Raw genomic sequence first — 13,216 nt, 5'->3', positions numbered from 1 at the left:
AGTTCGGCTTGCTCCAGTCCTCCCTGATAGGGAAGTGCGTTAGGAAAAGTTTGTCTACCTGGTATTTCTTGTGGATACGATCTTGTTCTAAGTTGCAAGGGCGCTTGTGGAGGAAATCGAGTATGGAATGACCGAGTCCCGTGTTCCTCCACTCCCCCTGGCAGTAGAGTCTATATGCTGTGAGCCTAACCAGGCTAATGGTGAGTTGGCCCAGGGAAAGAATACTGAGGGCTACTTCCAACGTCTCAGTAAGGGTTATCTTCATGGCTCCTGTTGCAGCCCTTAGGTAGTTACCTTGTAGGCTTCTTAACACGTTTCTTGACTTCACCTTTATCACCCTGGGTCACCAGACCACTGCAGCATAAGTTAGTCTTGGTATAAGAACTATTTTATAGATGCAGAGGGCAATACTGGCTTTTAAGCCCCAAGTCTTGCCTATTGCTCTTCTACATGCCCAAAAGAACGTATAGAATTTAGTTTTCTTAATGTTAAAATGTTTTTTCCAACTTAGTTTGGGGTCTAGGAAGACTCCCAAATATTTAACCGAGGAGAAATATTTAATCTCTTTTCCTCCGAGCGATAATGGCTCGATGGATTCAGGCTTGTATTTCCTGGTGAAGATCATGGCTTCGGTCTTAGATGGATTGACCGTCAGGCCCTTAGCCAAACAGGAATGAGTAATTTTAAGTGCTTTGTCCATACGCTCCTTAAGTGTGGTGAGAAAGCTGCCTCTGACGAGCACGGCCACGTCGTCTGCGTAGCCGAAACTCGGAAATCCAGCTTTTTGTAATTTAGTCAGGAGTTCGTCCACAACCAGGCACCACAACAAAAGGGAAAGAAGCTCACTCTGTGGGCAGCCTCTAGCCGGGATTCCATTTATAACTGTGCTTCCATGACTGACAAACAGTCTTCTGTTTGAGAGCATACTCTGTGTCCAGTCGATCAAAGCCTCCAGTACGTCTCGTCTAGTCATGGCTTCCTTTATAACCGCATAAGACGTGTTATCAAAGGCGCCTTCAATGTCTAGAAAAATACCAAGGGCATAACCCTTGGCATTTAGTTACGTCTCCACTTTGCTCACGAGGTGATATAGGGCAGTGTCCATGGACTTGCCTTCCCTGTCGGCATATTGTGAGGAGGCAAAAGGATTGTGGGCCAACGATCCGCTTTTAAGGAACCTGTCTATCAGCCTTTCCAAGGTCATCTTTTCAATAAGAAGGAGGTGAGGCTAATGGGTCTAAAATCCTTGGCCGATATGTGTCCATACCTTTCCAGTTTGGGTATGAAAACCACTTTGGTTTTTCCCCAAACCTGAGGAATGTGTCTGAGCAATATTAGCTCTAAAGACTCTGGTAAGAGGACCCACCAGAGAGCTAAGACCCTTTTGTAAGAGCGGCGGATATATTCCATCCGGCCCTGGAGATTTGAAGGGCTCAAAGGTTTTTATTGCCCATTCAACGATATAGGCTGTATCACCTTAGCTGCTAGGGACCATTCCTTAGGGTTATATACAACCCTAGGCCTGGACATCCCACTTGCAGCCGGGTGGTGTCTTTCTTCCTGAAAACTTGGAAAGTGAGTTTCCATTAATACTTTCAGAGCTTCATTCATATTTTCTGTGTAGTTTCCATCTGGGCGTCGAAGGCAGCCTAGTAGTGGACGATCATGTAGAGGTAGAATTCTGTGAAGTCTCGATGTCTCTGGGGCGCTCTCGACGTTTTTACAAAAAACTTTCTAACTTTTATGTTTGGCTTTGACAATAACCTTACTGTACTTACGTTAGAGGTCTCTGAAGATCCCCCAATGTCGTAGTGAACTAATCCTTCTTGCAATGTTGAAGGATTTTCTTCTCTGATCTGAGTTTGGATAGCTCTTTGTTCCACCAGGAAACTTTGGTCGCAAGTTGTTTACGCTTCGAGGGGCAGTTAGCGTCAATCATACGCGTCAATGATTGCGTCGTTAACGATTTGCGCCGCAATCACTAAATCTTCCTTGTTATGGAATCTGTTAGAGGCTTTGGTAAGCCTTGTCTTCAGATCAGATCTATATTCTTCCCAGTTGGACATTCTAGGATTCTGAGACCAAACTGGTTCGAGGCTGTGATGTAGTGCAAAGTGGATGATGAGTCTATGGTCTGATCCTAAAGGTTCATTGGAGACCCTCCAGTTCGCGATCAGACCCGCCATCCTTGCCGTACAAATTGAAATATCAATTATCTCATGTCTTCTAGAGTCCATGAAGATTGGTTCTGTTCCTCTATTCAGGATGATAAAAGACCCTCGTTCATGATAAATTCATGGAGACTCTCGGGTTAGTGTTGGTGCTCCCCCAGCCAACATGGTGGGAGTTAGCACTGCCGAAGAGGAGCTCGAGTCTCCTGTCTCTAGCATAAGCGACAAGGTTTTTAATCTCTTGTTGAGGCGGAAGGTCCGCAGCGTCGTAAGGCATATAGGCCGATCCCATCAACACCTCCACGGCCCTCCCGTTTAAGTTGATCTTCGTCCAGACAACAGTGAGGTCCCTATAACTGAGGTGTGTAACCAGGGTTGCATCCAACCCCTTGACTAGTATGCATGTCCTTGGTTTATCTGTGGAAAGAGGTTTACATAAATGCCTACAATTTCCCAGTCCTCTGATAGCATTATTATGGAGCCAAGGCTCCTAAATTAAGGCTATGCCTGAATACTTCACAGTCATGCTCCTAGCTAAGATCGCTGAGGCGCTTTTGCTGTGATGCAAGTTTATTTGAGTTACGGGAACATTGAGACTAGCCATAATTAGATAGCCTCTTAGGTTCCCGCAACTGTGGCGTTAGTCTCTCTACTGCGTTCTTTGTCGAGTACTCTTACAGTAGCCCGACCTAACCTGCAGTAGAGCCTAAAATTGCAGATCTTAAGAATTTGCAGTGAGGAATCCTTCACCAGGCAGGCGAAATGGGTGTTCGAGGCATTCCTTATTTCGCTCCCCCTGGTGATGATCCACTCACTGGCCGCCAGGCCACCTGTGTTTTGTCTGTCCAGGAGTTTTACAGCTTCCTGGCAGACAAATCTGGTTCCTTTACGTGTACTACCACTCGATGTCGCTTGGGTAACTCACCGAGCGGCGGCACCCGTAGGAAAGTCTCACCGATGATCAAGTCAGTCGCCAGGCTTTTCAGCCAATTGTTCGACTGAAGAAGACTAAAGTCCCGTCTCTTTCCCAGGAGCCGGTGAAGGTGGGAGCTTTTGTACCCTTAAGTAAACCGAGGATACGCCCTCTGATAAATTTCTTGATCAGTACCATCTCTCTGGTTCCTAGTTTTCTGTCAGGGTAGCCCTCTAAAATGAAGGCCAACCTGACGAGTCCCCTTGTCGCCTGGGCATACGACCCTTGGTCGTGGACCTTGGGTTTCTTCCCTTGGCGAATATCAGATAGACTAGCCGTACTTGGCTCCGGCCGGGAGCGTTTGATCGCACCGACCGGGGCCCTCATGACCTGGTTCATGGATGTGGTAGCCGCTACAAAGAGAGTGGTTTGAGCTTTTTCAGCCCCCGTTTCCCTCTGTAGTTGCTTTTTATAGCGGCGCTTTGCAGTCCCGCTGAATCTACCGCGGGTTTTAAAACGTTCTTCTTTAGAGCCCGTCTCCGCATTGTTTTCCTTCGGTCGTTCGTTTGTCATGTAAGCCACGCCCTGGAGGACTTTTTCTAAAGCGGATTTTATATTTAAATTTGACTCTTCCATATTATTCCCACGAATAGGGCGAAAGAGCGATTTCACCCGGTCAGTGCCGCCTATGCCGAAGCTTGGCTACGTACTCCCGGAGGTAGCCCGGTATCCGATCGCTAACATCTTGGATTGGAGAGGGGGTGGTCTCTCTTCGTCGGTCGCACCCAGTTGCACCCCTGAGCGGATGCACCTGGTTGCGACCTTAAGCCCCTCCACCATGCCAAAATGGAGACCAATTTGGGGAGTGTATATATATATATATATATATATATATATATATATATATATAAGTATATATATAATTTTTGTTTTGTACATTTTTTTAAAGACGTTAGTAATAATTGGTGATTAGAATTATTACAATTTGGTACAATTTCTTTACTTTAAAAACATTGTATTCTTAATGCTCTAACCGCCAATTATTACTAACGTCTTTAGAATTTAAGGAGATCTTTTTTTTTAATTTTTTTAGTTTGTGTAACTAATAAATATTATATATGTTTACAAATTTTTTATTCTTTTTTTAAAGACTATTTCTAGCAGACTAGAAAACTAAAACTAAAATTACATGTTCGTGTATAAAAATAACTCGTTTAATAGAAAGCACAAAAGTATAAGTTTAATAGCACGTTAAACACAAATAAGAACGAGTTAACTTAATATCACATTTCTTCTATTAAAACTTAGACCAAAGTAAAAAAAAGTAGAAAAAAATTTGCTGCATTAAATACATAAAAAATAAACTATTAATATTGCAAGTATAGTTTTTGTATTGCTCATAAAACTATTTCACTGTAAAATTATCATATAATATACACCGTGAATAAAACATTTACAAATTGAAAAATATGTATTATTACGTATAAAGGTAAAAAGGTAAATATTTACATAAGATCACCCCTTTCAGAAGTCAATGACCTTGACATATGTTGTCAAGGTCACTGTCCTGAGTAACGCTTAAAAGGTTTTAGCCGTCGCTCATTGTTTACTAAAAAGTTACATATAAAAATTGTTAAAAATTCACATTTTTCCAATTATTTTATCAAATACTGGAAATTTAAAAAAATGTTTCAAATAAAACTTGTAGGTCTCTTCAAAATACATATTTTAAATCCTATCCATTTTTATTATACGAGTGATAGTTTTGATAGAAAAAAACAAGGATAAAGACTATAAACGTCATACAATATTAATTATATCATATATAATATATTATAGTCCCACTGTATCCGCGCATACACTTTTCTATCCACACAACAAATGGGTTGGGTTAGGTTATTCTTCATGATTCAGTCACATGACAGACACTCATCGCGCACTTCGTTCTTTAATAAAAATTCAGCTAAATAGAACTTGTAATGTTCTGGTGATGTACCATAACGCGAAATAGCAGTTCGCATATCACGCCAAATTCTTTCAATATTTTGTGTATGACAATTTGTATTTGGATCAACAAAATTTTGGTGATGATTAACCATACAATGTACATATTCATTTTTATTGATATTCTTATATCCTCGCCAACAGTCGCTGTATATTATGCTTCCAGGAGCAATATGATGTTTAATTACATTTGTTAATGTTTTGGAAGTTCTATCTTTTATGGGAATAATAAATATACAGCCAGTATTACGCTCGTAACTACCGAATACCCATTGACCGCGCAAAATACGTCCTCGGTTATATTTTCTTCTACCAATTAGAGCTTCATCGATCTCCATAATTTTTCCTTGTCCACCTAATATAGTGTTGTCTTTGTCCAACCATTGCGACAATAACTATTAAAAATAAAAAATGTAAAATAAATATATTTTTTATATAACAAAATTAGAAAACATAAATAATAACATAACTACGTAGAAATAATAAATTAGAATTACTTACTTCTTTACAGAAATTTGTCCAATCTACAACACTTTTAGAACTCATATTTAACTCATTTTCCAAAAATGTTTGGCTTGGTGGAGGAAACATTAAAAAGTAAGCAATGAAGCGACAAGTTTTTTTAAATCCTAAGTGGTAATGCGAAAACCAGGTACCATGTAAAGTACTAATTGCAAAATTACATATCTTCTTTTGACGTTTGCGACCACGAATAATCTTATAGTAATGGTTTGTACATTTAAATATAAAATTTGTATTACTAACACGAAATTGTAATGTTTGGTCACATCGCGGACATTTAATTTCTTTGCAAATAACTTTTTTATTGCAAAGATAATTTACTAGTTCTTTAAAATTATGAGTTAAATAAATAAACTCGTGTAGTAACATTGTAACAAGTATTACATGTGTTCCTACGAGCGTTACAGAAGAAAATCACAACAAACATTTAAAGAACGAAGTGCGCGGTGAGTGTCTGTCATGTGACTGAATCATGAAGAATAACCTAACCTAACCCATTTGTTGTGTGGATAGAAAAGTGTATGCGCGGATACAGTGGGACTATATTATATTATATATGATATTATAATTAATATTGTATGAGGTTTATAGTCTTTATCCTTGTTTTTTTTCGAAAACTATCACTCGTATAATAAAAAAGGATAGGATATAAAATGTGTATTTTGAAGAGACCTACAAGTTTTATTTGAAACATTTTTTTAAATTTCCAGTATTTGATAAAATAATTGAAAAAAATGTGAATTTTTAACAATTTTTGTATGTAACTTTTTAGTAAACAATGAGCGACAGCTAAAACCTTTTAAGCGTTACTCAGGACAGTGACCTTGACAACATATGTCAATTGACTTCTGAAAGGGGTGACCTTATGTAAATATTTACCGGTAAAAATAATAGTAAAACACTATAAAAATGTAAAAAGTGATGTACAGGATGTTAAAAAAGTGTCGCATATGCTCAGTGCCATTCGATAGAGAATAAAAATCTAAGAAAAAATGTCTAATACTATTTTTTGATCCGATGAATAATTTTGCCGCATTTAATTATTGTCATCAGTCAATCAGCGCAGAGCTACAAGAAGAAATCAGGGGTAAAGCATGAGAAGTGAGAAAGGGGTAACCTTTTAAGGGCGACCTCATCGATTTCAATGACCTTGATATATGTTGTCAAGGACACTATTCTGAGAAACGTACAAAAAGTTTTAATCGTCGCTCGTCATTTATTAAAAAGTTTTTTACAACAAAAGTTTAATGAATATTATCATTCTTAAAGATAGTTTTAAATTAAATTTAATATTTGTTAAATGGATGAATATAAATTTTAAAATTTAGCAGCACTAAGTATTTTTAATTAAAATTAAAAAATTTTTTATTATTTATTTTATTTGATATATGCATGCATGAGCATAGCTAGGATTTTATATATAATTAAATAGTGTGATACACATGGACTTTTATATGTCTTTTGTATCATTATAACATTAAATTAAAATTAAATTAAAATTAAGATTTTGAATAAATTTTTAAATTATTTAATGGAATTATCATAATAAGAATAATTCTTTTAGAAGATTTCTTTAAAGAAAATTTTTTTCATAAATTAAGCTTTAGAAACAAAAATAAATTTATGTAAAATTATTTATTATTTAATTTGCAGTATATCTTAACGGAAAATTTTAAATGTCGGAGTTTTAATTGCTAAAGTATTGAGCGTTAAGTATAAGTTTAAAATATAAAAACAATAGCTTTTTAATAATTAGGCTGAAGACAAACTTACAAAGAATAAAATGTATTTGGTTTTTGATAATTTTGAATTACGTCATACAATGATTAAGTGATAATACCCAAGTAACGCTTGAATTTTAATAATGAGCAAATTGCAAACATATGCAGTGGAATTATTTTCAACTGTATTTAATATGCAGTAAAACATTTATTACTAACATTACAAGTATTTAAAAGGTTTATTTGATCTTTGAAATTTATGAAGTCATATGCCAGATGTTTTATTATCAAGTATTATTAAGATGTTTAAAATGTAATATAATTAAGATATTTTAAATATAAACGTAATTTTCATAAAATTTATTTTATAATGAACAAATATTAATAGCGTATTGACAATACTAATTAAATAAATAAGGCATTATTTTTCTATTAACATTGATTAGCTTTATCTACATATATTAGATCATATTATCTATAATAGATTTTTGTGTATTATGATGTGTTGTCTAATATATGTAAAAATTTAAATGTAAAATCAAAATTAAATTTATATAGTATTAAATTCTCATCATTAAAAATATATTTTTGCATTTTTTTATTAACAAATATTGTATGAATATTTAAACTATAAATAATGTGTCAAACTAAAAAAATGCCTAAACCGGTATTTACAGTCATTACTCTGTGACGAAGTCACCAGGGGTCGGACAACCGCCCCTGTAAAACAATCAGCGCCACCAAACATTACGGTGTTGGGGCTCCCGGTCTCCCCACTCGACTGCCTCCCCTACTCTGCTCGTAACCGAGAGTGGAAGGCCGGCCGACGGGTATATAAGCCGACGCGGCCAGAGATCCGGCATCTAGTCCTGTCCCGATCCTTTCTCGAGAGAGTTCTTTCGAGGCTCCAGACATCAGCGACTATTCTCGACCACGATCCTCCGGACAACGAGCGTTCTCGTTGAACCGACCGGGCGTCCCCGGCCTCCGGCACCTATCCTCCGGACAACGAGCGTTCTCGTTGAACCGACCGGGCGTCCCCGACCTCCGGCCCCGTGCACGAGAATGCAACCGTCCGTTTCCGGGCGACAACACGCAAACCGCCCGTCTCCGGGCGAATAACGTTGACATCCGTCCGTTTCCGGACAACCACCGACCCGCCCGTCTCCGGGCGACCAGAGAGAGAGAGAGAGAGCAAATCGTCTGCCGCCAGGAAGCTACGAACCGAACCGTCAAGTCGTCCGCCACCAGGACGTCCCCGACCGAACCGCCAAGACGTCCACCACCGGGACGCACGCCACCGACCGAATCACCGAGCCCGTGTTGTCAGGGCTAACATCGACGGCCCAACGGGTACATACCGCCCCGTGTACATATCTGCCCCCGCCATTATAAATAATTGTAAATATCGTTATCCGCGAATACATGTACGAGCATAATAAACTCGACTAAGCGATACAAGAGCGAGGAGTCTATCACCAGCCGTGCCCGTCCTTCTCCCGAATCCTGGAACCGACGAGCTTGTCCGAGACGTCGGGAAAGGCGGAACATTACAACTCAAATCTCATCTCAAGAGCGTATCAGGTAGAATGTTCGGGTTTGAATTTATAGTTGTGTTTCTGTTCTAAAAACTAATCTGAAATTAGTCTCGAGACGTAATATAATTTGTTAGATAAATCTTAGGAATTAAAGGGTATTGGAGAGCGATCGTAAGTGCTTACGTCTGTCGTAGTCGTGGTTGTAAAGTAAGACAGAGAAAAACGTATCGTAATACGTAAGTAGTGAAAAGCTATTGTGTAGACGTGAAAAGTGCGTCGGACGAAGTCAGTAATATACATATATTAACTTATAAGTAAATATTACTCTCTTAATAATTTATAAATAAATATACTAAAATAAAAATAACTTTCTTTATTTATATAAAGGGAATAATTTGTCTCTATTTTTTTACCGAATAGCCAAAATAGTAATCTTAATTTTAGGTTAACCAATAATCTTTTTTACTATTTCAAACAATTGCACACGAAAATATTTTAAAATAATACCTTTAAAAGTATGATGATACGAAATACAGCATGTTATGACCAAATATATTTTTTTACTCTTAATATATAAGTAATTAATAAATCTTACATATTATTTTTTCAGTGTACGCTTATATATAATTTGCAGTACTTTGCATACTTTATAATAAAAATGGAAAATGATAATAAATGTTTTAATTTTTATTATACAGGGTGTCCCGTAAAGATTGAATCAACGTTCGTGAGCAGGTAAAGTGGATTAAATTAAACAGAAAAGTCCTTTACTATTTTGCAATTTTCGCAATATTTATTAAAGTATTAATTAAAAAAGATTGGCGAATGAGCACGCGCTTTTCGCGCTTAGACCATGGCCGTACTCTCTAGGCGTTCCAGCGGCGAGTGTCACACGGATTGCATGGCAACGAAAAGTATGGTTGTTTTTTGTTGGCGTGCAACCCGCGTGACACTCGCCGCTGGAACGCCTAGAGAGTACGGCCCATGGTCTAGCCGCGAAAAGCGCGCGTTTATTCGTTGTATATTGGATAAACTTATGTTTTTTGCTAATACGTTAAAAAAAAAAAAAAAAAACAAGAGGTGGTTAAATAGACGATGGCTTGTGAACCCTATTAACCAAAAGAGAATTTAAGCTGGAGATTATAACAACTTATTTAAAGAAATAAAAATAATTCTGATTTATTTTATCGTTATACTCGAATGACGTTGATACATTTTCAACAATTATTAGAAATGACAAAACCATATTTGACAAAAAAAAGTCCTCGTGCTCTTGTCTCAGAATTACGACTTTTAATAACTTTAAGGTATTTATATAACTACATATTTTATGGCTAGATACTTATGATTAGTTGATAATGTTATTATAAATATATTATAATTATTAATATTTTTACAGATATCTTGCTACAGGTGATTTAGCATTTACCATAGCTTTGGCATTCAGAACTGGCGAATCTACAGTAAGAGAAGTGATAAGAGAAGTTTTTCTGGTTTTAATTAAAGTAGACTCTACTTTAGTAGAGCCATTGTATCTTTCTTCACCTACGGAAGAGGAATGGAGAAAATGTGCACATGGATTTTGGACAAGATGGAACATTCCTAATTGTGTAGGTTCCGTTGATGGCAAACATATCCAATTACGCTGTCCTTCAAACTCTGGAAGCTTATATTTTAACTACAAAATATTTTATAGTATAGTATTATTGACAGTAGCTAATTATCTATACAGATTTACATTGGAGCGTATGGAGGTAAGTAAGAACAAGTAAAAAATTTACTTATGTACTTGTAACGGCTACGCCGTTACTAACAATATACCGACCGCATTGCCTAGTGGCGACGCCGTCGCTTAACACCGCGACCCCACTCTGCGGCTACCGAGCGCGAGTGGAAAACATCGATCGAGCGTTGGCCGGGTATATATCCGGCTTGACCAGCGCATTGGCACCAGAGATGCCAATTCTCGGCCGATTGCCTACAAGCGGGCCGCGTGATGGGGTCGCACATACAACGAAAGAGTCGTGTACGTGTGTCGCCCCTCGCTCGGCAAACTTCGAGAAGTAGGAAAGGACAGACATACGATCTGCTATCCTTTTCTCTTTCTCGAACGAGAGCTATAGCTAATGTCTCGAGAATGATGTTAGCGGTAGCGGCTAGTGGAGATTCGAGAATTTATACATGTACATACATACACATATCATTATATTCACATAATTTGAAAAAATGTATATGTATTATTATCATAATAAATAATATAATAAAATTATTTCTTATTGATGTAATAAAATACAAAAAATATTTTTTACCTTTTATACTCTTTCTTTAGACATTTTTTAAATTTATTATATAATTGAAACTAAGTTTTATTAACCCTTCATTAGGCGCAATATTTAATAGATACAAATAGATATTATCAGTGGTCATCTAGGTGACCACCTCTTTTTTTTTATCTCTCTCTCTCTTTGGAATCAAATTTTTACACTTTGATCTTATTTTTTTGTTTCTTAGGTATCGTAGACTTAAAAAAAAATGCAGAAATGGTAATGGAAAATATTATTATAATATTCTAGATTTGTTATAAATAAATAAAGTGATGGCCAATTTTGCTCATTTTTTGGACCTCGAATTTCAAACTTTCTTTCATGGTAAACAATACTATTAGATGAAATATTAATTCCAGTAAAAATTCAAGATGAGCATAAGCACCCTTCCGGAGATACAAGGAGGTGAAAGTGATGATTTTCAGTCAGGTGTATTGCATAAGGAAGAATGGCTGAAGTTTACGTAATATTGGAGGTATTTTCTTTCAAAAGATCATATATATATATACATATATATATATTATATATATGTATATATATGTATATACACTACTCAAAAGAAAATAGGGAACACTTTTCATACGTCAAAAAATAGACTATTTTCAAACTATTGTAACTTAGTGAAATATCATCGTACGCAAATTTAAAAAAAGCATTTTGAAGCTTGAAGTTTCAACTTTAACATGCAATCAATAATTTAAAAAAAAATTTTATCTTCTCAGTGCTATCCCTTAAAAAAGCGCGCACAGTTTTTTTTTCTTAAAATTACGTATTTTTACGATCTGTAGCTAGATAAGAAAAATTCTCTCGTCAATCTCAAGTCAATTTCCATAAAATACAATGTTTTACTTACAAAATGCTTTTTTAAAAATTTTCTTACGATTTTTTTTGGCCGAGTTACATGACTTTGAAGCTAAACTTGCGTTTTTCAGAAAAATTGACGATACTCGGTGAAAAATCATCATACAAAAATTTAAAAAAAAGCATTTTGAAGCTTGAAGTTTCAGCTTTAACATGCTATCGATAGTTTTAGAAAATTTGTTTATCTTTTCAGTATACCCTAAGAAAAAGAAACACTGTTTTTTTCATAAAATTACTTATTTTTGACATTCTGCAGTTTTATAAAAAAATTTTTCTTGAAAAATTCAAATCAATTTCTATAAAATATAACACTTTACCTACAAAATGCTTTTTTAAAAATATTTCGACGATGTTTTTTGGCCAAGTTACATGACTTTAAAGTCAACCTTAAATTTTATTGAAAAATGACATTTTCCGCCGCCATTAGCATTACTCAATATGCACCACGTGGAGGTTGCCGGTCGGATTTTGCACATCACATGTGTGTGTGTGTGTGTGTGTGTGTGTGTGTGTGTGTGTGTGTGTGTGTGTGTGTGTGTGTGTGTGTGTGTGTGTGTGTGTGTGTGTGTGTGTGTGTGTGTGTGTGTGTGTGTGTGTGTGTGTGTGTGTGTGTGTGTGTGTGTGTGTGTGTGTGTGTGTGTGTGTGTGTGTGTGTGTGCTGTGTGTGTGTGTGTGTGTGTGTGTGTGTGTGTGTGTGTGTGTGTGTGTGTGTGTGTGTGTGTGTGTGTGTGTGTGTGTGTGTGTGTGTGTGTGTGTGTGTGTGTGTGTGTGTGTGTGTGTGTGTGTGTGTGTGTGTGTGTGTGTGTGTGTGTGTGTGTGTGTGTGTGTGTGTGTGTGTGTGTGTGTGTGTGTGTGTGTGTGTGTGTGTGTGTGTGTGTGTGTGTGTGTGTGTGTGTGTGTGTGTGTGTGTGTGTGTGTGTGTGTGTGTGTGTGTGTGTGTGTGTGTGTGTGTGTGTGTGTGTGTGTGTGTGTGTGTGTGTGTGTGTGTGTGTGTGTGTGTGTGTGTGTGTGTGTGTGTGTGTGTGTGTGTGTGTGTGTGTGTGTGTGTGTGTGTGTGTGTGTGTGTGTGTGTGTGTGTGTGTGTGTGTGTGTGTGTGTGTGTGTGTGTGTGTGTGTGTGTGTGTGTGTGTGTGTGTGTGTGTGTGTGTGTGTGTGTGTGTGT

General features: G+C 37.0%; 1 pseudogene; it reads right to left on the bottom strand.

Moving 5' to 3' along the window:
• Positions 1-2,789: 2,789 nt before the first annotated feature.
• Positions 2,790-3,720, bottom strand: LOC140674235 (uncharacterized; annotated as a pseudogene).
• Between the last annotated feature and the right edge of the window lie 9,496 nt (positions 3,721-13,216).

The sequence above is a fragment of the Anoplolepis gracilipes genome, chromosome 15 (assembly GCF_047496725.1).
Source record: "Anoplolepis gracilipes chromosome 15, ASM4749672v1, whole genome shotgun sequence".
In the NCBI taxonomy this organism is placed as follows: Eukaryota; Metazoa; Arthropoda; class Insecta; order Hymenoptera; family Formicidae; genus Anoplolepis; species Anoplolepis gracilipes.
The sequence above is the reverse complement of the archived record's forward strand: the minus strand, read 5'-3'. Positions and strand labels throughout refer to the sequence as shown.